Genomic DNA, 23,822 nt, shown 5'->3' with positions numbered 1-23,822 from the left:
GCACACAGGGGCAGGGCATCAGCAGGAGCGGATAAAAGGCTGGGACAAAGAACAAGAAGGGCAGATGCTTGCAGCCTTCTGAAGTGACCTGATGTTGCTCTGTATGGGCAGGTGTCTGAAGCCCTCTAAAGTGGTAAGGTGTTGCTGTGTATGGGCTGATGCTTTCTGATACTGTGTGGTGATGCTTTGTGTGTCATGGTCATCTCAGCTGTGACATGTGCTGTGACAATTTTGATACTCCTTATGCGTAGAAAAGCTAAATGGCACAAAAGTTTTGGGCATGGAAACTAGTGAAGCTCTATTGCATTAAAATAGTGACTTGAAACTTAAAATGTAACCTGTGTTCCACATGAGATTGTAGATTTTTTGTAGCCTCCTGCTTGCTTAGAGGGAAGTACAAAGCCTCTGACTGCGGAAAGTGGTAGGGGATTGGGAAAAGAAATCAGAGTAGAAATTGTTTTTCCGTGTGGGATGAGCAGTTTGAGAGAAGCTTGAACATGAAATGTAGAGGAAGGAAATAGTGGATGTCTCACTGCTCTCATGGTGGTTAAGCACACAACACTGCATTTCAATTTAGAACGAGTATGTTAGCGTGGGCTGCGCTGATCAAATTAAAACTAGAAACCATAGAAATGTACTGTGAAACTTCTGCTTGATTAAACATTGCCTCTTATTCTTCTGCCTGCTTACTTCCAGGACAGTGTGTTAAAAATTGAGGGCTTTAGAGCTCCCATCCATTGTTCCTCTGCTGAAAACCTCCTTGACAAATTCTTCCCCTGAGTGAGAGTTCACCAGCAAATTCCAGTAATGCTCTGGGTAGTTGGTGTGTCGTGTAAACTTCTCTCTTAACCCCTGAACTCTGCTGTTTCTAATTTCAGCCAAACACGTGTGACGGGCCAGGGCTGTGGCTTGTGAACCCAGCTGTTCTGTGCTGCACTGCAGCTGTGCTGGGCCACCAGGCACTGCCTCTCATTCCTTCTGTAAAGAAAATGTTTATTCGACTACTCTGGTCTTGAAATGACAGGATTCATGGAGATGTGGCATGATTTGTATAAGCTTCCTTTTCTTTTGCCTTTGTGTTTGTTACAAATGTATATATGGCAAAATTTAGAGAAATGGTTCAGTAATAATACAATGATTCCCTTTAAAGCCAGATTTCTGGTTCCTGTTTATGTCTAGCTGCAGCAGAAGCTGGGCCATTAAAAAGGGCAGAAGTTTTGCTTTTCCATCTAGATCTGGTCAAATTGCTCCAGTTTTGCAATATCTTTATACAAATCTGTGGTTTCTATTATTGGCATAGATTTGCTGTTGGAGGCATTTGTCTGACCTTTCTGTTTAAAGCCCATCAGAATTCCATGTTTATTATTTAGGTTTAATAACTAGAGGTACTGAGTTATACTTGGACATCATAACACAATTAAGTTCCACAATTATTTAAATTTCTTTTTATTCTTGGTAAGTTATCTGTAACTTTGCTGCTTTCTATGCAAATGAAAGATACAATTTGATTTTTTTTTTCTGCATTTTTTTCTTAATTTCTCTTGGCTTTTGGTTAAATCGAGTTTTATAAGTAGCTGCATTCTTTTGGAGATAACCTTTTTCTTATTCTAGCTCATGACTCAGCTGATTTCCAAAGACTGCAGTTGGTGCTCATACTACCCCCATCTCCTGGAAATGAAGAATATTTAGAAGGAGAGATTTCAAAATACATTTTTAGTTCAGTAGCTTAGAATTCTGAGCTTTAATTGGCATGGCCAAATTCAAGTTCATCCCTTCCAAGCATATAGAAGTGACTCACTCAGCTAAAATTGCACATACCAGATATGGCATGTCTAGATGCTATTTAAAATGCTGCTTATTAAACTGCTCTAAACTATTGCTAGTTTAACAGTCCTACTACCCACCCTGTTTAAATATGCTGCTTCTTTATTTTTATTAGGGAGAGATGTTCACCTGTTTTCTACCCTGTCCAGAAGTGTATTTTTTTTTTTTTTTTTTTGCATTGAGGTAGGCAGTGAGGCAGGCCCCTCCTACCTGGTGGGACATCTAGAAATATGTGAAGAACACTTTAGTTTTGGTTTTTTTGGTATAATTTTGTTTATTTGGTGTTTGGGTAGTTGGGTTTTTTCTGTGTGTTTGTGTGTTCTTTTGTTTTGTTTTAAATTTCTTTTTATATGAAGACAGGTGATTTTGTCTTTTATTTTTAATTGGCTGTCTTGGGGGTGAAAACTCTTACAGCCTTAGGAAGACTGTCAATGGATTCTAGCTCTAATTTTTCTCAGGCCTTTGTTTTTATAGTGCACATTCTCTGCAGAAGAAAGATAAAAACAAAAAGCAAACAACAACAGCTCTGTAGAAATGAAGGACTTGCTGGTGCATATGTTGTTTGTGATCTGATTTGAGTGCTGCATGTTTTTCTGAGTCTTCAGATGTCTATTAAGGTCATATGTAGTCAAGAGAAAGGCAAAGGTTGTGCTGGAGCTGTTTTAGCTTTCCTTCATGTGAGTGAAGAATAGAAACTGTACAGTAGGGCACAATGCTGAAATTAGAAAATAATGCCAAAAGGATTTCAGTGTTAGTGTAAAAGACGGAAGTACCAAAATGAAGCAGTTGTGTAACCAAGCTGCTGTATAATAACAGCAACATCTATCCTGCTGTATAACAGGAGTTAATGCTCACTTGCAAGAACGGTGTGAGGGTCTAAGGGCCTCAGAGCCCTGACTTGCCTTTGCAGTAGGGAGGAGGTGGGTGATAGTGTGGTTTCCCTCCCCACTGCTGGCAAATTGGTTCCCATCCACTCCTTACATATTTTGGGTTTTTTTCCTTTTTTTCTGCAGGCAACTTCTCTGTTCTGCTTGCCTTGTGTTCAGGTTCTGCCCCAGGTGACTGATGTTTTTCTGTAGAAAAGCTTAAGGTTGCATTTCTTATTTAATCTTTGCAAATGTGTAGCACAAATCTGTGGATAGATAGAAGGTAGGAGACTAGAGATAGTGGTGAAAGTAATCTCACCCCTAAAGAGTTACAGCTGTGCTAATTATCAAGCATTAAGAACAAGCCTGCCCTTAATAGGCCACAGCTGGATCCAATTAAGAGGGGTATTATAAAAGAGCAGGTTGGCTGGTCGAGAGGGGAGATGGAGTTTGTTGGCTGTGCTGAGAAGAAGAAAGAGTCAGTGCTGTGAGGAGCTGCCTGTGAGAAACCACTGAGAAGGTATGAAACCTTTGCAATAAGATGGCAACACAAATCCATGAAGTTTTTTGCTTTAAAATACAAGCATCCCTTGAAAGCTTTCATAAATAAAGGTAGAGTACATTTGAAACCTTGTACCAGTATCAATTACTTCTTTCTTTGTCTATTTAATGGTAACTTTCTTTAAATAATATGCTGTGACATCTTTATTATCCTTTAGTGATGAGGACAGTGAGCACAATAATAATTTTAAGCCTCAGTAGGTTAATGGAGTTAGGCTTGTCACCATACATTATAAAAGCAATCAAAAGTGTTTTTAATGATCTTCAGTGAGTTTGAATCCCAGCTTCATACAGCTCAAACTAGAATGGCCTTAGAACATGTCTTACTGTTTTGGAAACCCAGTAGAGGAGGAATTTTCAGCTTCTGTCCTCAAACAGAGGCAGTCTGGCTCTACCTCTGAGCACTGCTTGTATAGACAATAGAGAAATTAAATGGAGTGATATTTGAGGCCATATTTTACTTGGCCCCCTTTCTTCTTCTCTCTATATTTGTCATGACTTAAAACTATGGCTGAAAGGAAATAAAAGAGAGTAAATCAAGGATTTTTTTTGTTTTGTCTGGAGTCAGATTCTATGTGGTCAACTCAGGCCAAAGGCAATCTATAGACACTGTTAAACAGTAGTGACAATAGGCCCTTTCCTGCAATATTTATAACAATCCAAGAAAAATTTGGCTAATTTAAGTTATGAAAGTCTCCTGAATGGGCCTGTTAATTTTGGTTGCTTTATATGAAGTCCCACTTTGCTTTCTCAGGATATTTATAAGTGATCCTGGAGGAATGGCTTGCTTAGTATTTAATGTATTATGTCTGCATTGCAGCTATCAGAGTGCAGGTGTGTACAGCACTGCTGAGGTTGGTGGGAGAAACACACAATCCTGTAGTGCCTAGGTGTCTACAGATCTTAAAGTTTTCATCTTGTGGCATTCCCAAGGTGGTGGATTTGAGCCTATTTATAGGCAAAGCTGGGCTTATGCCCAAACAATAGTTCCATTTTCCTGCTTTAGGATGATGCATCTTTCCTAGTCTTTGTTACTGGACTTGGTGATGTCTATACTTGCCAATTTGCCTTTATCTGTGAGGTCTTATAATTTTTCAACTTATTTTTTCCAGTCCACCTAACCTAAAATATAAAACTACTCCATCTGTGGAGAGGGAGGAGAGAAAGAGCTTGCTAAAATGTCTTGCCTTATCTAGTGACAAGCAGTGAAACCTAGGGGAACAGGTCATCATTGGATAGATATTTTTGATGCTGATTGCCATTGCTCTTAAGGCATTAATGCTGCTTTTTTGTGCTATGTGCTGTCTCTGAGGAATTTTCTGACTAATTTGGTGTGTTTTGATTCTAGATTTGTGACTATAGCATTGCAATTGCATATGGGTGTGGAGATGATTGCATTTTTATTCTTGTAATTGGGGTGATAAAGTTTCAAAGTAGTTTTCTGAGATGGTCCTGATTTTATGAATAATTTATCCTAAAAACTTGTATTACTTGTGTTTCACAAAACAAGATTAAAAAAAATTAGTGCTGTCAAAGTCTTTATGCTATTTGGGATATCATTACTCTGAAAACCTGTGCATTAAGAAAATGATTCAAAAACTCTCTTTATCCTTCATTAAGATCATCACCCTTATAACAGTTTAAATTTTACATGTATATAATAGATTTATTTTGATACTCAAACTTTACATGACTGGTGCAGAAGTTGATGTCTGGATTTAAAGCTCAGGTTTGGACCATGAGCTCTGGTACTCAGCAGATTTTAAATGACTTGAAGTCACAAGTTAGAAGGTACGGCTTTCTGCATATTTAATTTCTTATTCAGTTGGGTGAACATATTTGCTTGTCAATCAGTCCCTGAAAAATTGTCAGATCTCACTGTTTACAGTGCTATTCTCTGTTCTGCAGATGCCTATGATCTGTTATCCCCATTCCTGCTAACAGCCTTCTCTGTTCCATGGTTTTGTCTTTCCTTTCTCAAATGCCAACTACTCTTTCTCTCAAGTTTTCCAGTTAATTAACTTAATTAGGTTAAATCATGGTCTTGGAGGCAGTGATATTGAGGAACCTTTTCTTGGCAGTTCTTTTTCTCTTGAGCAGTTCCTGTGCTTGTTCTTCCTGCTTCCCACCACTTGTGTTCCCTGATGTAGCACATTGTAACCAGATTCATGCGAGTCAGAATTTCTGCTGTCTTTTGTAAACACCGAGCAATTAATTCACTGTTCAATTTCATGGAGCAGCTCCACAAATGGTTAATTTGGCACAACTGGAAGGCAGCAGCAAGGGGGTGGGTGGGCAGGAGCTCAAGGCTAGTGGAAGGGGGAGAGGAAAGACCTGAGCTACCCCTGCTGCTAAAGGAGAGAAGTCCTGAAGCCTTTTTTTCTCCAGAACTTCTAAAGGGAGGCATCCCAGTGCTTGGTGCTTTTTCAGTTTTTCAGATGGTTTAATGCTAAACACTCTGCTCCCCCCACCAAACAACCTTCAAAGAGACACCTCCCCTCCCCCCAACAAAAATCAAACCAGAAGAACCAAATCTTACTTTACAGAGATTTTAGAAGTTTCTTCACTTTCTTCTACTACATTCTAGTCTGAGTGGAAGTGCCTTAAATATCCCCATGGAATTGTTCTTTGACTTGCTTGCACTTATGCCATAGACTCACCTGAATTTCCATCAGTGCCATTGCTGGTTTAAGCATCCACTCTCTCCTGATGGCACTGGGGACTCATCATGGCCCTTGGTGATGCCTTGTTCATGTGGTAGCACAGTGAACATGTGCAGATTAATTTTTTTAAGGCATGGCACAGTTAAGAGGATAATGAGTAGGCAGAAAGACACTACTCAAGTTGGCACTGCCACTGGAAGAGGTGCTCTTGGAATTACAATTGCAGGTGTTTCTTGCTTGGCATACTTGGCCTCCCCAGCAATTTTTTTTTTCAGTTTGTTTTTCATGAATAGCTCCATAGAATGCTTAATGTAAAATAACATTGATTGCTTTTGACTGGTGAAGTTTGGAAGTTTGACTTTCTGTTTCAGTTGATCTACCTTTGAGTTCTACTGTTGTAAAAATGCTGTTTGGGAGTAGGGATAAGTCCATGTTATGAGGCTGAGTCGCTGTTGTTCCTCTCCTGAATAATCACCCTGGCGTGGACTGCTCCAGGCAAAGCTCTGGTGTGTGCCCAAGAACAGCAACAGGTTTTTGAGTCTTAGCTTTATTCAGAGGTTTGTAAGGGCTGTCCTGATGAGGGCTCATGAAAAGCACTTCTCCTTGACAGTAGCTGTGGGAAATTTTAGGGAAATCAATGGAAATTGTCACCTACAAGAAAGGCACAGGTAACATAGGCAGCAAGTGTACTTGAGGGTTTGTTCTATGGTGCTGTGTCTTCCTGTAAAGCACTGCAATGATGTCAATTAAAATGAGGCAAAAGAGAGCAAATAACAGTTTTGGTATGAAAGAGGTGAAAAAAATCTTATGTCTACATTTCTCATTCTCAAGTGCTGCTACAGCAAGTTTATTCCAATCTCTTTAAATCCCTACAATATGGGTGGGATTGAATTAAAAACCATATTGCTTAACAAGATTACATTGGTATTTACCCTCATTACCTGGCCCCTGTCAATATGACTGGGTCACCAAGTCATCAGTGTGTTTGATTATACTGCACTGAGACTAATTGCATTGTGGCAGAGCACTTGGAAGCCAGGAAAAGGAGCTGTTTCTTAGAAGATTTTAATGGTAGCTCTTCTTTCTGACTTTCTGAATGAGCAGTGATTGAGTACAGGATCTGCTTGTCTGAAGATGCAAAGTCACAAATCTTTGTGTTCTCTGTTCTGTGATGGGGGTGAGAGAGCGCTGAGTCTACCCCCCCTTTTACTTCGCTAATGTGAATTTTGAAGTCACTCTAGTTGTGCAAAAAACCAAACATTTAGTTCTGGAGGGCAATTTGGAAACCTAAATATTTCTTCTGCTTGCTTTCAAATTCTTAAGCCCTTGTTCGCTTTATCCATGGCCATCATATATACAGTTTTGTCTGAAATAATGTCTGTCATGATACACCTTTATTAGGTCAATGTATTTTCACCAGAGATTTTAAGAGCTTCATTGAATCCATTTGAAAAGGTGATGACTTGTACATATAACTAACAGAGGGCAAAGTCTTCCAGTACATTTTGATTTCAGATTTTGCCATTTAGTATAGTAATATATATTACACTAAACATGAATACTTCATTCCAAATCATCACAGATAAATGTATGTGAATATTATTTGACTTATCATTGTTTCTTTTGCTTGTGGACTCTGAGCATTAGGAATGTTTCTTCATAGGGCTAATAATGTAAATCCCCAGGATCTAATTTATGTGGCTGAGTATGGATTCAGCAGTCTAGTTTTAAGCATCTGTTTTTGGCTGTACTGATCTTTAGCATTCTTTTCTTATTTTAATGAAGAATTTAACCTTTTAGTTGCTCCTTTTTTTTAAAACTAGGCTCATTTCAAAAGGAAATGGCTGCACACTGTTTCATGCTATTGTTTTTCATATTTTCCCCGAGACCAAAATAGTGGCATGTGAACGTGTGACTTTTTTTTTGCTGGAGAACCAGATAAAAAGTAGTCAAAATCTATGTTAATGTTATTTTGTTCAGCTTTAAGTAGTTTTCCACTCTTCTATTCACTCAGCAGAGTAAACCAGACCCATCTGACTCAGAGCCAAGAATAACAGAAATGCTCCTCTGTCTTCTCTGTTCTCCTCCCTCACAGAAACAAGAACAATATTTTTCTTTATTATTTGGAAAGCCCAAACAAGTTAAGGCTCTGCATCAAATTTTTTTGAACCCTTTAACATTTCTGAAGTATGATAACATATTTAGTGTTGATAATGTGACGAATAGTTTACTTATGCTATACTTGTAAAAAGTTTCTGTTGCCTTTATTGGTGGTTGGAAGCCCTGCCAGGATGCCTGAGTAATCACCAGAACAGCTATTGGGCTGCAGATGAAGTCAATATTTGCTTGTGCTTCAAGTTGTGGTTGTGTTTGTGTGGGAGCTTAAAATAGTGTCAGTAAAAGCTATGAAGCCATCTTTGTGTGGAGCACAATAGTAACTAAGGCAGTGTTCACTGAGTTGTAATGGTGCACAAGAAATACACTCCTTACTTATGTTCTTCTGAAACATTACACTGAACTAAAGGTGACCTTACATTATTTTCACTTTAATACTTAATGCTAGTGAACTCTCAAGGATTTAAAGACTTAAAAAAAAAATTAAAATATGCCTGTGTGTTGATTCAAGAACTAAACTTACTATTCTAGCTTAAAAAATATGGCCAGAATTTTTTATTTTTCAGATTCTTTTTTTAAATTGTTTTCTCTTTATTTTTGTATTAAAAGCCCAATTAAAAATACCTGCTGGGGCACAACAAAAGGAAACCTCTTGAGGCATATTTGGATTCTAGCTTATGGTCTAGATTTTGCTTTTGAAGAGGATGTTAGGGATGAAGTGTCTGGAAGGGTCACATGTTCAGTGCTCATTCCTGCTGCTGGCAAGAGGAACAAAGCAGGACTTTTTGTTATTTTAATTGTACATTGAAGTAAGAAGGTGGAAGAGAAGAGGGAGGGAACAGACTTGGTATATACTGCAATGCAAATTTGCATACATATGAGATCTCTGGTGTATGAACAGCAGCTTTCACAGCCATCTGTTCTTTTGTTGGGGCTGCAGCAACTTGCATCAGTTTCAAATATTCACTCATGTGGGCTAAACATGTTTAATAAGCCCCTGCTGAAACCATAGGTTACAGGAAGTCAATCCTGTATTGTTCCTAGACAAATCTTGGATGATTATTGTGGTGTACATCCAGCCAGTGGGCTTTTGTCCATCCTTTTCATGGGGAAGATTGTGGCTGTTTTGACATGTTTATCTGCTTGTATTGGCACATTTAGAGATCAGGGAGTTTTATTGCAAAGAGATGAGTTCTTCTGTAGCTGGGGTCAAGAGCTTTGCCCTTTTAAGTGGGGAGAAATCTAGGGAGGGAGCAGAAATTGACAATGTGATGTGTTAGTCCTTGAAAAAGGGAAAATGGGTTTGAGAAGGATACAATCAAAATAGTTCTCAAACAACCTCTAAAGTTCTGGTGGTGTCTAAAGCTGACTTGGACTCTCCAGTCTTTAGACTGGGAGCCTGTAATTGTCTCTTACCTGTCAGCCCTATGACAAGATGGTTATGATGCAGTCATCTGAATCTAGAGCTCTCTAATGCAGTCTGCATCCCTTCAGATAAAATCCAGCTCTTTTGTTGTTCCCATAAATTAATATTAGGGAAGGACCCTCTCTTATTGGATTTTACCAAGTCCCTCAAGCAAAACATCCAAACAAATAATATTGTTAGAATGCTTGAAGGTAATTTGTGCTGGCTATTGATTATTCTCAGTGGTATTGGAAAGGATGAGCCCCTTGGCTTCTTTGTAATTATGTCTGTGTCAGTCTTGCCTGTTTGTCTGTTGTGTGCCATCACCCCCCTTTCAGATTCCTGTAACATATTTCATTCTGGAAATAGAAAATATTCGGGCAGAAAACCTAAACTGAATGTTACTTTCAGGGGGAATACTGACTTGAACATGTTTTCTCTTCTGACCTTTACTCTGGGCGAACATAGGAATGGGAAGATAATATTTTTATATTTGGTTGGTGTTAGCTTTCTCCCAATTTCTGATTTTCAGCAGTTACCTCAGATTTCAGAGTATCTGTCTGTAACTGTGAATGTGTTGTCAGAAGTTGCTAACAAGCATGTATAAGTGTGAAAAGTTAAGTATCAATATTTTTAATCCATCTCATTCCTAAATTATCATAGGTTGTGAATGAATAAGTGTCTAGTTTGCCATTACAGTTTTTCCAGTGATGTCCATGTTGGGGGGAACCACCACTCTATGACCCAGTGACCAAGATCTAGCTACAGCAGATATTTAAGTGTCTGAAATACAGCAAAAAACTGAATTGCAGAGCTCAAACAAACAAAGAGTTCTTCAGAGATGAAAAATGTCAGGCTTATGTTTTTTCCTAGCCATATATTTACAAGTTTCTGAATGAAATGTTGTCTTTCAAACCTCTGACCATAATTTTCCTTAAAATGTTTAATTTAAGGAATGTAAAGTATTACTCCATGACTGGCTATTCATTTAGGACAGATCTGAAGAGAGTATAAATGCAGTTGCCTTACTTGCAGACATATCAGCAATATATGACACCTTAGAACACAGGAAGCTCCTTACTAAAATAAATAGCATGGTGACTGTTTCATACTTAAATCAAGATCTATGAAAGGACTAATAAATCCATGAGTAAATTAGTCTTTGAATCACACACAATCAAGCCTTATGTAGCTGCTGAAAACATATATGGTAAATCCAAACTATTTTGACTATTTTTGCTTTGCAGGATTCAGTTATCATATCAGAATTTAGTGTTTTTCAATCCACTCAAAACAAAAGTAATTTTTCCTAACTGGGAAATTATGTAGATGATAGTTTGATATAGTTTGGAGGAAAGTGTAACTGATGATCGCTTTTGATGAGAGTGGCTGTCATGGTTTGACCCTGGCACAATGTCAGGGCCCCCATGAAGGGTATATTTTCAAAATGGTGGCTGTGAGATGTGACCCGGGAACAGAACAAAGCAGGCTCTCATTCAGGGATGGAGGGAAAAAAACACAACACTTTATTTATTACAAATCTAAAAAGGAACATATACTAAGCTAAGAATGAAAACCTTCCAGATACCTTCCTCCTCCCCCTCCCTTTTCTCCAGAGATTCACCACTCTTCAAATTATCAACCCTCAAATCCATCAGGGAAAGAGGAGTCCCTCTTTGGCCACTAATTGACCCAACTTAGACCTTTCCAAAAACACCTTTCCAAACCAAACCACAACAGTGGCTTTATCTCTGTGTCCCTTTTTTCAAAGGATCCATCAGTGTAGAAGGCAGTTTCTGGAATTAACTGTAAAAGTTCACAAGTTTGAAGTTGCTTAATTAATGCAGACTGTCATAACTCAGTTATCCAGTATGAGTGTATCCAGTGTGGTGAAGATTTTCAGACAGTTTTTGATGTTTTTGATTTATAATTGGTTGCCAAAGGTTTTTGTATACTTGCTGTCCCTGTGGAGCTGATCAGACCTCAGGGGAGTTTTTTGCTGTGTAACTCTTATGAAGTCAAGCAAAACCTAAATAAAGGGGCTTGTTGCATTGAGAACTCATTCTATTTAATGAGGGGTTAAAAAGGAAAGCCGATGCTCTTGAACACCTGCCTGAAGTAGCTGGAATAAACATGCAAAACTGAAGATGTTTGAGCAGTCTTTGAAAGGTATTTGGAAGCATCAGTTTTTACAATAAATATTTCAGTTTTAACCTAGATAACACCTAGTTACGTAGAAAAAAATACGTGTATGTGGCTGATTTGTATTTAATCATGAAGCAAGCCAAAGTCACACTGGTGAACAAGCAGTTGTACATGCACAATTTAAGCCTGTAGGTCATGAGAGCTGGAGATTTTAGGCATTGGGATTAATCTGATTTTGTGTTCTAATTTGCATATTAATGAATATGCACCATCATTTGCATATATGACATGATCTCTAACATCAGGTCTTAGCCTAACAACATATTTCCTCAGCAAGAAGCCCAATGACTGTGCTTTAATCTTACAAATGCTGGAAGCCAATGCACTACAATCAGATAAAATCTCTGCACTGTGAGAGAAAGTGGAAGAAAGTGACCCTGAACCTTTCAGTCTGTAAAAGCTGTTTATAATTTCTTGGAATTACTCCCTTCCCACAGAGGTAATATTTGGAGGTAATATAGAAGGTTAACACTCCTACATCTCTTAGGTCAATGCTCTTTTGTAGCTGGATGTCCTTTTGCCTTCTCTGTAGTTCAGAACCTGAAGCAAATCTGACCAATAACTTTGTTCAGCAGATTTCTAGAGAGGCTCTGGTTTAGCTGCCTTTGGGACAGGATGGTTCACTGCCAAGTGCTGTTGTGTCAGGCTGCTTCCTGTACCGTGGTGACAGTTCCCCTGTTGTATCCATCCCCAGTTCCACAAGCCTTCAGAGGTCTGTGTGCACAGGCTGTGCTGGGCTTGGCAGGAGCAGGGCTGAGACCAGGAGTCAGGGGCTGCCCGGGATGGGATGAGGGACAGTGGGGACATGGGGACTGTGTGCTGTGAGGAGCCCTGTGTCTGGAGCAACTGAGTGACACAGTCCCACCAGCAGGCTTGTAGACTTCTGTGTGGGATTCATGGTTTGGGAATACTGAAGAAGTGTCAGTGCCTCTCTTTATTTTTGCATTATGTCCCTTTCCCAAAACACTGTCCATGCTTTTATTTGTCACAATAGAATTTCCTCACTTTTCACAATCCATTGTAACTAAAGAAATTCAGCCCTGCTTTGGTCCAGTCTCCATAGGTACTGGTTTCCCAGGGCTCCTACTGTTTGTTCTTCCCAACTGTTGGTGTTTGGCTGCAGTCTCGTCTGGGTTTTTCTTGAAAAGTGAAGCCCAGCTTCTGCTCCAGTAGGTTTAAGAGATGCTGAGTGGAAGATGAATGTACCACAGACTGCAAGACTCAGAAAATATTATGTGCAGAGTTAAAAAATGTCACTAGAATAGCATTATCCTGATTAATTCAATACTTTTAATGCATTTTTATACTGTTTCAAAGTGCCTGAGATAAAAGACCAGGCAGTGGCTGCTACCCTGCTTCTAGAAAAGCAAGCAGGAAGAGGCGTTGGAAAGGAAAAGCACATTTTCAGGCCTCTGGTTTATAATATAAGTTTAGATGAAAATAAAGGATGTTTCTTCATACCTTATCTGACACAGGAAGAAATGTGAGACTCAAAAAACTGATATTGCAATATAAAAGTAATATGACTGACATGAATACTTGTATTGTTTGGCTGGTGTGTTGCAGAACAGTGCTTAAAATTTCTTTGTCTATTTATTTTTGTATATTGTGTCAAGGAAGTCTGGAATTTTAATGTTTTCTTTGAGATAATGAGCAGCTGCTTAAGGCTTATTTTCTTGGCTTTTCTAATGAGATTGTTTTTTTAGATTTTTTAGTTCCTGTAGAGTTGACAAGAGGTGAAGCTTCATTGTTACAATTTGTTCAGAAGCTCTAAACATGACCTAGGATTCTACTTCATAGGTATTAATAACCATGAAGCAAAAGCACAGATGCTACATCCCCTCATGCTCACCTCCAAATGTTTCACGTGTAAATAATACCTTCCTTCCCCTCTTCCCAAAACAGGAACTCTGGTTGTAGCTCTAGTATTTTCTGGTTAGGGTTCATTGCTCTGGCTCTTTTCTGCACAGGAATGTTCATAGACTGTTCTGGCACCGCACTTGATAACGGAAGTTCTGTTTCTGCTTTGGGTAGTATTCAGCTGATTTAGTTAAGTGCTTAACTAACAGTGTTCAACAGATCAAACCCAAACATTGAGGTCAGGTTTTGTGGGTTTTTTCCTGTCCTGTTTTGGGTTTTTCTCCCAGTGTCCTGTTCCCTTCCATTCCCTCTCTGGGGAGGTGCTGCCCAGCTCCTGGCTGAACTCGGGCACTGGCAGCAGTGGGGTGGTGAAGCCTTTCCAGAGCCAGCAGAACGATGGCTTGTAGGCAAATACTTCTTACTGGAGCTTTATTTGCTTGTAACAAAGATATTTGGGTGCCCTCATCAAAAGGTCAGGCTTTTATTTATTGGCAACCTAATCCCACTCACCAGGCCAAAAGAACTCTCCACATTCTGGAGGACTGAGGCTGAACTTGATATATTTTGACCAGAAGAATGTTACTTAAGTTGCTGCAAGTTTTAGAATTCTGGCCCATCTTAATATCTCGTGTTTCTTTTAATATTTTTAATCAACCCCAACAATATAAAATGCTCTCAACTAGTAGCTAGTAAAAGGAAAGAAATCCTTACTGTTAGATAAATATATTCCAAGAGAAACACAAATATTCTTCCTAGCCTACAGAAACATTTGATAATAAAATGTTTCCTCAGTATATCTCTTTTCTTTAGTCTGTATTTAACTGTCTGATCTGCTAAGGATCCAGCCAGAAAGGGGGAAATAGAAATGCATCACATTTGGAGTATTAGGTTTTCTTCATTATCTAAGGTGCTGAACTCTCTTTCAGTAGAATTTGCAATAAAGTTTCATCAGTCCAGCATTTTTTTGGAAACTATTGAAAGCTTGTGTGGGATTGTGTCTATTTCCCAGGGCAACAAATTGTGTTAAAATTAATGGTCACATTATGCTTCAGAAGAAGATTGATCCGTGGTTGTTTTTAAGGTAGGATATTTTGTTTAGACCCACATAGCATCACTTGTAATTTAAGTAATGGGCCTGTCTGGTAACTCATTAAAGACCTTTTGTACTGAAAGATTGCAGAAAATGGCAGCCTATGAAATAACCTAGACATTACTGAATAAGACAATTTTCTAGAATGCCTGAAAATTGGACTGAATGCACTGTCTATGAAGGACAGACAGCAAGTCACATTGCAATGGACTGTCAGAAACACGCTGAGTGATGGGACCTGAACTGACAGATGTACTGAAAGATATAATATACTTATTGTTTAATCATGTGGATAGAGCAGAAGATGGAAACATTGCGAGTAAGAAGATTACAGTAAGAACTAGTGCTTAATCTGAGCAATAGCCTCTGAGGCTTCTTAATCTACTAGGGGAATGGTATAGATGCAGTAAGTCTGACAAGACAAATAAGAGAATAAAGATTCTCGTAAGCAAGTGAAATTCTAGATTTTAATTTCTGTTATTCTACAAGGGATTGAGGAAAGGGAAATAAAAAGAGGCAGGCAAAAATATGCCCTACATTACTGCTGTTCATGATGTGGGAAACAGATGAAGGAGTGTAAGATGTGCCATTTTTTTGCTTTTGGAAGCATATTAATTGCAGGCTTAGAATCCCCAGCTCTGACTGAGGAGTCAAGAGAACTGTGCTGCTGATTGACGTAGTTTGTGGTCAAATATTGCCATGGTGTCAAAAAGCCTCCGCTAGGTCTGAGGAAAACGTGGTGAATGCCTGTCCCTGTCCCACAGAGTTGTGGTTTAGTGGTTTGTGAGAAATTAAAGGATGTCAAGACATGCTTGAGGGTTGTGTGGCTGCTGCCCCTAATCATGTGTGTTGGGTAGGCAGGATTGAAGTAGTTCAGCTTTAACCGGTGGGGATGATGGGGATGGGTGGGAGTGGAGTGAGGAAAAAAGCAGTAGGTCTTAACATGCCCATTTAATAATGTTGCAATGTAAACACTCTTACAAAGCCAGGTTTTTCAATGAGTATGCTTGTGTGGGAGTATATCAATATTGCACTTGTGTCCACAGAAACCAGGACAAATAAATGCAAATAAATTTCAGTAAATCTGCTGGTAGGTACAGGGACCTCAGATAAAGCTTCCCCTTATGTACTGCAAGAATACACTGCTTATTGCAATGTGCTCAGAAAATCATAAATTTGTGTAATTTCTACAAGCTACAAATCATATAAGCTATTTATTATCACTAAAAAAGGTTAGTAATGTTGGATTCTGTGTAAAGTAAGCAGAGTGCTTTCCCTGACTCATGTGTCATTCAGTTGTTGAATAGCATCTTCAGCATCTTAAACAATTCCAGTAGCTTTTAAATGTTCTAGGAAACATCTAAATTACATCAGTAGGAAAGGTATTTTGGGAAATTTAATTAGATACCAAAGCATGCAGATGCTTGTAATTTAATTGCTGAAAAAGGAGGGATGGCTAAACATTAATATTATTATTTTTATTTATCAGATTTTGCTTAACGTAACATTCATGGTTCCATGAATGCTAAGTAGTAGAATTTTTAGCAGAGATGTTATTGAACACTGCAATAAACAGTTAAAAACTATACAGACTTTAAATCTTCTTAAGTCTATAGTAGCATATGATGCAATAACGTAAATTCTTCTTCATATTATTATAAGAATCCTGGAAAAATTTCTATCCCATCCAAGTCCAAATAATCTTGTGCCTTATGAGTTCCTGCACTGTTGAAGACTTGTAAGTCATAAGCATTCAAACAATATAAGCCTAAAAAAAAAAATCACTTCTCCTATTCTTTCCTTCTTACATTTAAGAATTTCAGCTTCAACATCTCCTTTTCTTTTAATTTCTCTCAATCCTATGTTGTTCTCATCCCATCATCTTCCTGTCATCTTGACTTACCCTGTGTCTCTGCCTTTTTCTGAGTTCCTACCCACAAAAGCCTGGCTTGAGCTGCCTCTGGAGGCAGTGGTGAAAGGAAACATGACTGTATTATCATGGGGAACCACAGAAACTTAGGATTCTTCTGTGGCTGTTGAAAGAGATGGCCAGAAATCATCTTTGTAATTACAGTAAACATTCATAGCAGTTGGCAATTGAAGATAAATTTTCTCTCTGCTAGACATCTTTCTCTGCTTGTAAAGCAAAGACTTGACTGTATTGCTTTCCAGACTTTAGCCACTGCCCTACCAAGAACAACTTCTTGTTCTTCTACCAAGAACAGGACTCATTCTTTATGGTCTAAAAAATGAATCTAAAATATATTTAATTAAAGCTCATAGAACTAATGGTTTTATCTCCCCTTTCCTCCTATTAGCACAAGCAGTGCTGGAATATCTTCCCCAGGAGGGCTAACACCAGTTTGTTGGTTCCCTTACTGCCATTCTGACTTGCTGGATTTGCTGCTTTCAGTACAGATCCATTATCCCTGCCAGGGAGTGCCCTGCAGTAAGCAGCAGAACAGGAATATTGCTGTATTTCACAGGGAAATGTAATAGGACTCCCTTCATCCTGAGAGGAATTGTTCTGATTGTGGTATTTGGACAGTCACTTTAGAACATTAAAGTGTTTCTGTATTGAAAGATGAGAGGAAGATTATATTAATGAAAAGATGGTTCAAGGTTAGTTCACTGCCTGAGCATTTGTGACTGAAGACTACTGGAAAATATTGTTAAAAGCCTTCAAAGTCACCCATGTCACTGGAGTTGGTGTGTGTGAATGGCTTTGTTTTGTGCTTGGCCAGCTTTGCAAACACAGTTCCTTTCAATACCCACCTATTTTCTGTAAGTGTCATTTTGATGTCCAAGGGTTTCACACCAATAGTGATCCATCTGCTCTTTTCTCCTCCCACCTGGCATTACCATACTCTTCCAGTGAGTTTTCTTGGTAAAAATTAGCTGTATGAAAATATCAAAGAAAAGGTTTGTAATTTCAAAAATATGGTGTAGATGAAAAATGTCCTTATTATTTTTCTTTTAATTTGGTTATGCCTCTTTAAAATTAGAACTGTAATGAAGAATTAACCAATAAAGAATGATTAAGTATTAAGTACCTATAATCCTAAACTGCTTTGCTATCTGTATTAGGCCTATTACATTAAAATACACAAAATATTTATATTTCAGGACAAATGAGATGAAAGAGCAATAGATAACGTCTAGCAAAAAAGGACTCAATTATCTGGCTACAAGATATTAGATAATCACTATGCAAGCACCAACAACATCACTCATTCTCTGACTGGTTTGTCAGTTCTTGGTGTTCATAAAACTAATTCAGAAAAATATATCATCTGTGGGATTACAATATTCAAAACAGGCTTTGAACCTCTACTCATGCAGGCTTTTAAATGTTTATCTCCAAGTAATGGGAGTAGTCAATATAAGGCAGGCAAGTCTTTGGCCTATAGTATAAGCAGAGCCAGGTCTTCTGTGGTTGTTAGCACCATTACTTAAATCAGATATGAATAATCATCTGCTTAAGATTTATGTTTGTAGGGGCAAAATGAAGCCACATGATTTAAATTCGGTTTGCATGTGTTGAGAGGCATTGTGATTACTAGAAACTCTTTTAAAAATTCTCAATAAATTTATATATAGAAATGTTATTCACAAATAAATGGATGAAAAAGAAATTATTTCTGTATATTGTTATTTCCAAAAGTGATGTAGATAGAGGATCTGGTAAGGCAGATGTCATTTCTGAGACATTCATACATTTTTGCAAGTTAGTTCTGTAACAGTTTTTTAGAGCTGGGCATGGTAAGATTTCATGTAAAGAATCTTTTCCCACCCTTAGCTTCAGGCTCTTTCCTAGAGTACTGTGATACAGAAATGGGAAACCCTTGGTTTGCTTCCATTTGTCACTGAATTCATATAAGAAATCCCTAAAACAATGAACAAGGAATAAGGGCTTGCCAGTTTTTATTCTGATCTGTTCTACTTTAAATTGCTGCCCAAACACTGATGCAGTGGAGAGTCAGTTCCATCAGCTGTGCAAGAAATTTACAGCTATAAAGGGCACCTGTTGTACCCTTTCTGTTCCCTCTGCCTTTGTGGGAAAAAATTGTTCATCTATGACAGATTTTCATGGACAACTGTACAGCTGGGAAGATCAGTCTTTCTTGCCAGCTATTTAATTTATATGTCTTTGTGCCACTAGAGTTGAATTGTTTAGCTTAATGACTCGAATGTTTTTTTTTTTTTGGCTTGGTGTATTTTGCCTTTTTTTTTTTTTGGAGGGGGGAGGGGCTTGGGGAGGCAGGGATGTCTTTGTTGGGCTTTTATTTTGTTTGGAGGTTGTTTGTTGGCTTTGGTGATGATACCTCTGTGGAAAAGTCCAGTTCAAAACAAATATGTCCTGTCATGTTTAAACCCAAATAAATATCCATCAGTGGAATCTAGAGTGTGTGCTTTGTAAACACAGTGTCAGGGTGGATAAGCTGGCAAAGAGCTGTTGTTTCCTTAGACCACAGAGAATTATAGCAGTGAAGATGCAGTTCATTTATGTCTCTGATAAAACCAGTGGAATATTTCCTGTATTTCACTGCTGGTATTCTGAGGAAGGGAGATGAAGAAGACATTATCAGCAGATAAGACTTGATAAGCCATAAGCAAACTGCATGTAATCAGCTCCCAGGAACATTCCAGTCATTTAGTGCCCCTAATCAGGGTTTATGGTTCAGGGCGAAGGTTACTAAAGCCATTGTGAAATAAAGAAAAATGGAGATAGTTAAAGCAGATTTGTAGCCATTTGTGATATGTGGTTTTGCAATTAACTTGTGCTGTTTTCTGTTTATGAACACAAAAAACACATTGACTCTAATATTGATTGGCACATAGAAAATGGAATCTATTTACCTAATCCTCTTAATAGTTTCTGCATTAAATGGGGGGCAAGATAGCTGAATATAAGAAGGTAAATCAAAGCAGCTGTCGTCTTCCATTTGTGACATACAGAATTCTAGAATGCAAGGGGTGTTTCACTGCTGGACAACTTATAAGGCAACCTAAAGAGACACTGTGAGAGAAAATCTCTTGTTCATTAGAAAACAGCTTTAAAAATACTGCCATAAAAATCCCTGGAAATCACTGGTTGGAGTTAGATGAATTAAGATTTACATCATAGTTAAGTCTCATTAAGTTTCATTATGTTTTTTATGTTCATACTGAAGATTTATAAGAGCCATTAACTTACATGTTGCAATTCTATGAAGAAGCATCCTTCTGAAAAGAAAAATGGTTATTTTTTTGGGTCGGCTTAATGCCAACTTATATGTGGCACATATTCAAGCCTTTTATAATTCTTTGTGCTCTAATCATGTCCCAGGTTCTATTCCTTACTGTACAGTTAAGCTGATAAAATTGTTCTTAAGATGTTTCTAGCTAAGATACTTTTAGCAGATTATAACGAATAAGCAGGATGAACATCTGTTTAAGTGTACAAAGAACCCTGTGTTCAGCAGGCATCTCCTGCAGCCACCTTGGAAAATTTCTGCTCAGTGAATTTTAACAAATCCTAGTTACAGATGATACCTGTTATTGTCACTGTACAGTTATTTATAATAAGGTCATTATCCACAGGAGTTCTCCTACATCTAGCTGTGTCAGAGGAAAAGGAAAAATATATGCGGCCTTGTACTCTGATTGCTCCAAATTAGGAAAAGCAACTTGAATGTTCTGGGAAATGTATCAATAAAAAGTGAAATCTAGAAGATAAAACTTTGGTGGTTATTATAGGATTACCTGTACCAATGATTGGAACAATGGCATGTCCCATAACCACATTTGGGTTAGATATTTTTCCCTTGAGGGTGTACAAGGGTTTGTAGAATGCCTTGAGAGCACAGGGAATTTTGAACATTAGAATTTCAGGATTGACTTAAGGAAGATTTACTGAGCTGTGTTTTGTTTTGTGAAGAAAATGTTTGGTTTTTTGCCTGCAAATGCAATAACTGCAGTTCAGTTTATTCACAAGTTACATAATGTTGGGTTGTTTTTGGTCTTGTAAAAATCAGGCTGTTGCTTCTCATTTTCTAACCAGTGGTCTGAGGTTTTGTTTTTTCACATGTGATAATTAACATAAGTGGCTTTTTTTTTTTTTTTTTTTTTAGTTGTTGTGTCACATAATTCCTAACAGAAAGCTCATGTGTTATTTGTGTCTGGGAAATGGTAATACTTCCCAGAAACAGATCTGCTTTTTCTGGCAATCACTTGGAGCTTTTTGAGTGCTCACGTGCAGCAGCCTCCTGTACGTCCTGTACCTGAATTATCCCACTTTTCAAAGTTGGTCAAGTGGGTCTCATCCATTATTACCAAGGACAATACAATGTCTGTTTAGAAAGATCTCAGAAAATCTTCTATGATAATTCATCTCCGTTTCCTCTGAAAATTATACTGCCATGATCTGTTTATGTAGGATAAAATATCAGAAAGTTTGACAGCTAAAGCAGATCACTTCAATAAAATTTCATTTAGAAACTGAAGCAAAAAACTGCGTTCAAGGAGTGGTTCCTCATAACTGAGACAGCTGCAATAACATCTTTTGGGTTGATGTTGTTTATGACCTGCATCACAGAGTAGACATGAAAAAGATCAGGATGCCCTGAGTGCTCAGAGAGAGTGTAGAGCTGTACAAGAGAGTACTGACTTTGTATTTGTAGAAGAAATAGTTGGAAAGAATGATAGAAAAAACTGTTTTCCTGTACTGCTTCTTTCTTTTTCCAGCTGATCAATTTCAGGAACTTGAGGGAGGTTATTTTGACATGAACAAGAGATGTATTAATACCTGAGCAGCACTGCCTTGCTGCACCAGGGACACCTGTGATCTGCACTGGCGCATCTGGAGGAGCTGAGCAGCAGTGCTGGGCTCAGCAGAAGCTGAGGGTGTGACTGGGCAGTGGCTCTGTGCTCACACCCCCATTCCCTGGCATCTCTGCTGGCACTGAGAGCCAGCTCCAAAGTATCTTGGCTAAATCAGTCTGCACTTTCCTAAGGTCTTGCAGCTGTATGAAAAACACTGAGGAACAAAGAAGCGACCAAACCTTAAATTTAGAAATGATGTATGGAGGCTTTTATCACAAAGAATCTCTGTGCTTCTGTTGATTCTGCTTAATTCTGGGAGAGGAGGAGGCTTCTGGAGAGTGTTAGATTAACTCCTAAATTCCTTTTCTGAGGCTTTCAGGAAGGGCATGGTACATGCAGGTACATGAACATTCAGGCTGCAGAAGGGAAGGGAGTGTTTTCTATGCTGTTAAAATGCATTCAACCACTTTTAATTCTGAAATTTTCTATTCTGCCGGCTTTTAGTTATTGGCATAATATTATCTGGCTGATTTGCTGCTGCTTGGAAAAAGTATAGGTCTCTTCCAAACCACCAAGAAGCACTTGAAGCAATTATGACTTTACCTGATTTTGTGATGCTCTCTGGTCAGAATGGAGGTGTGAGAGTGAGGAAATTGATGATAGGGGAGCAGGGAATTTCAATGCACTCCAGTTAAGCAGATGGATAGCTGTCTCTGGAAAAGCTGGCCCATGCCCAGAACATTATGCAGTATAAAAAGATAATAATCCTACTCAGCAAGTTTTCCAGTTACTTAGAGGAGAACTCCTCTCTGCTTCATGCTAGTGAAAACTAACACAACCCCTTTTACTCTCTTGAGGCCAATCAGTCAGTCTAGAATTACTCACATTTCTCTTGAAACTGTTTTCAGAAATTGTGTAATGGGAGAGGACACACTAAGAGCAGCAGTAGGAATTTTTTTTTTTAAAGATGTATTTCCAAATGTAAATGACACCATTTTGAACAAGTCAATCAAAATTGACCTTTTCATCAAAAAAGAGACCTTAACTTCCGTTAGTTTCTTTAGATTTAGGGTTCTTTCTTACTTTAAATCACACTGACCTTTTATATTTTTTCACTTTAAAATACATATATTCATATGTGTATAATTTAGACCTCACTTGTTCTGGAGAGTCTAGTTGTTTTATGGTCATGGGATTAAACAAACTTTTTCAGAAGTGTGTGTAATTCATCTTTTAATAGAATGAAAATTAGTAATGTTTTGGGAATCTAGAAAATTTTTACTTTGTGAATTATTTCATCTCTTGGCTACAAATTTCCTATAAACCACACTTGAAAAATGTATTTATTTTGTTCATGTGATAGAAAGAAGTGACAAAGGAGCCAGCACTTGTATAAACTGGAAAATTTTGAAATAATGCATGAAAAATACAGCTTTCCTGTCACTGCTCTTCTGTTAAAGGATGATTAGTTTATTTTGTCTACTAATTTATTCTATCTGGTGGCAAAGACCTTCACACAACTGAACAATATCTAGCTGCTTTGCTGTGGTAGTTCTGTACCTGCAGTACATATTTATTTAAGTAGAACACATCCTGGCTTTGGTGTGTTCCTCAAATAGCAGCACACTGTAACTGCAGCTCAGGTAGGATTGACACGGGGAGTACCTGAAGCCACTTGAGGATCTGTTGGTAGCACACAGCACTACAGGTATCATGGAATAGTGCTTTGCACCATCTCGAATAGCTCTGCTCCTCTGGTGGTGCCTGATGTGGCTGTTAGAGCACGGGGTATTTATCCATTCACTGGAATGTACAGGATAATTGGAGACAGAATTAACATGTCAGCTTGAACAAGCACAGAAATTCTTTTATTCCAGAAGGGTGAAGGATTTCTCAGGTATAAATAAATACCTGCTGGTGTCTAAGGTTACCAAGAGTTCTATATTTGCTGCTCTCTGAATTTAAAGGCATAATTTTGCACAATTTTCTTTGAGAGTGGAGGTAATTTAGCTTTCAGAACTTTAGTTTCTTCTGAATTTTGCTTGGCCTCTTTTCTGACCTTGGAAAAATTGCAGTTGATCTGAAAAGTGCTGAAGTATTTTCTCAGGAGTTACAAAGAGATAAGCACACCCAAAAGGAGATTTATTTCCCTTTATTGTGTTGCTGTTTTTTCACACTAACATTGAAGAACTTGGTGCAGTAAGTCTCTCCAAACCCTGTCCATGACTGACTATGCCAATAACTCCCTGCAGCTGATTAGCCTGGATAACCATGTTGTATTCACACTTTGCTGTGAATGCAGAGAGCTGAAAGGAGCACACACAGCACACCCACACCCATGAGACAAACAAACTAAACTATTTTTTCTTTTGGCTGAAAACAAACGTATGTAGGGTGAGTTGGAAGGGGAGTGGTGCAGGGAAGGAGAG

At 38.3% G+C, this 23,822-nt stretch overlaps 2 long non-coding RNA genes across 2 annotated transcripts in view; both read left to right on the top strand.

The window, feature by feature from the left end:
* LOC135278905 (uncharacterized) overlaps positions 1-23,822 on the top strand; it is a 72,307-nt gene that overhangs the window by 20,441 nt on the left and 28,044 nt on the right. The window lies entirely within an intron of this gene.
* LOC135278909 (uncharacterized) lies at positions 78-18,197 on the top strand. Its single transcript, XR_010346293.1, has 2 exons — positions 78-133; positions 17,716-18,197. It is a non-coding gene; the product is annotated as an uncharacterized LOC135278909 (long non-coding RNA).

This window comes from Passer domesticus, chromosome 11 (genome assembly GCF_036417665.1).
Source record: "Passer domesticus isolate bPasDom1 chromosome 11, bPasDom1.hap1, whole genome shotgun sequence".
In the NCBI taxonomy this organism is placed as follows: domain Eukaryota; kingdom Metazoa; phylum Chordata; class Aves; order Passeriformes; family Passeridae; genus Passer; species Passer domesticus.
The sequence above is the reverse complement of the archived record's forward strand: the minus strand, read 5'-3'. Positions and strand labels throughout refer to the sequence as shown.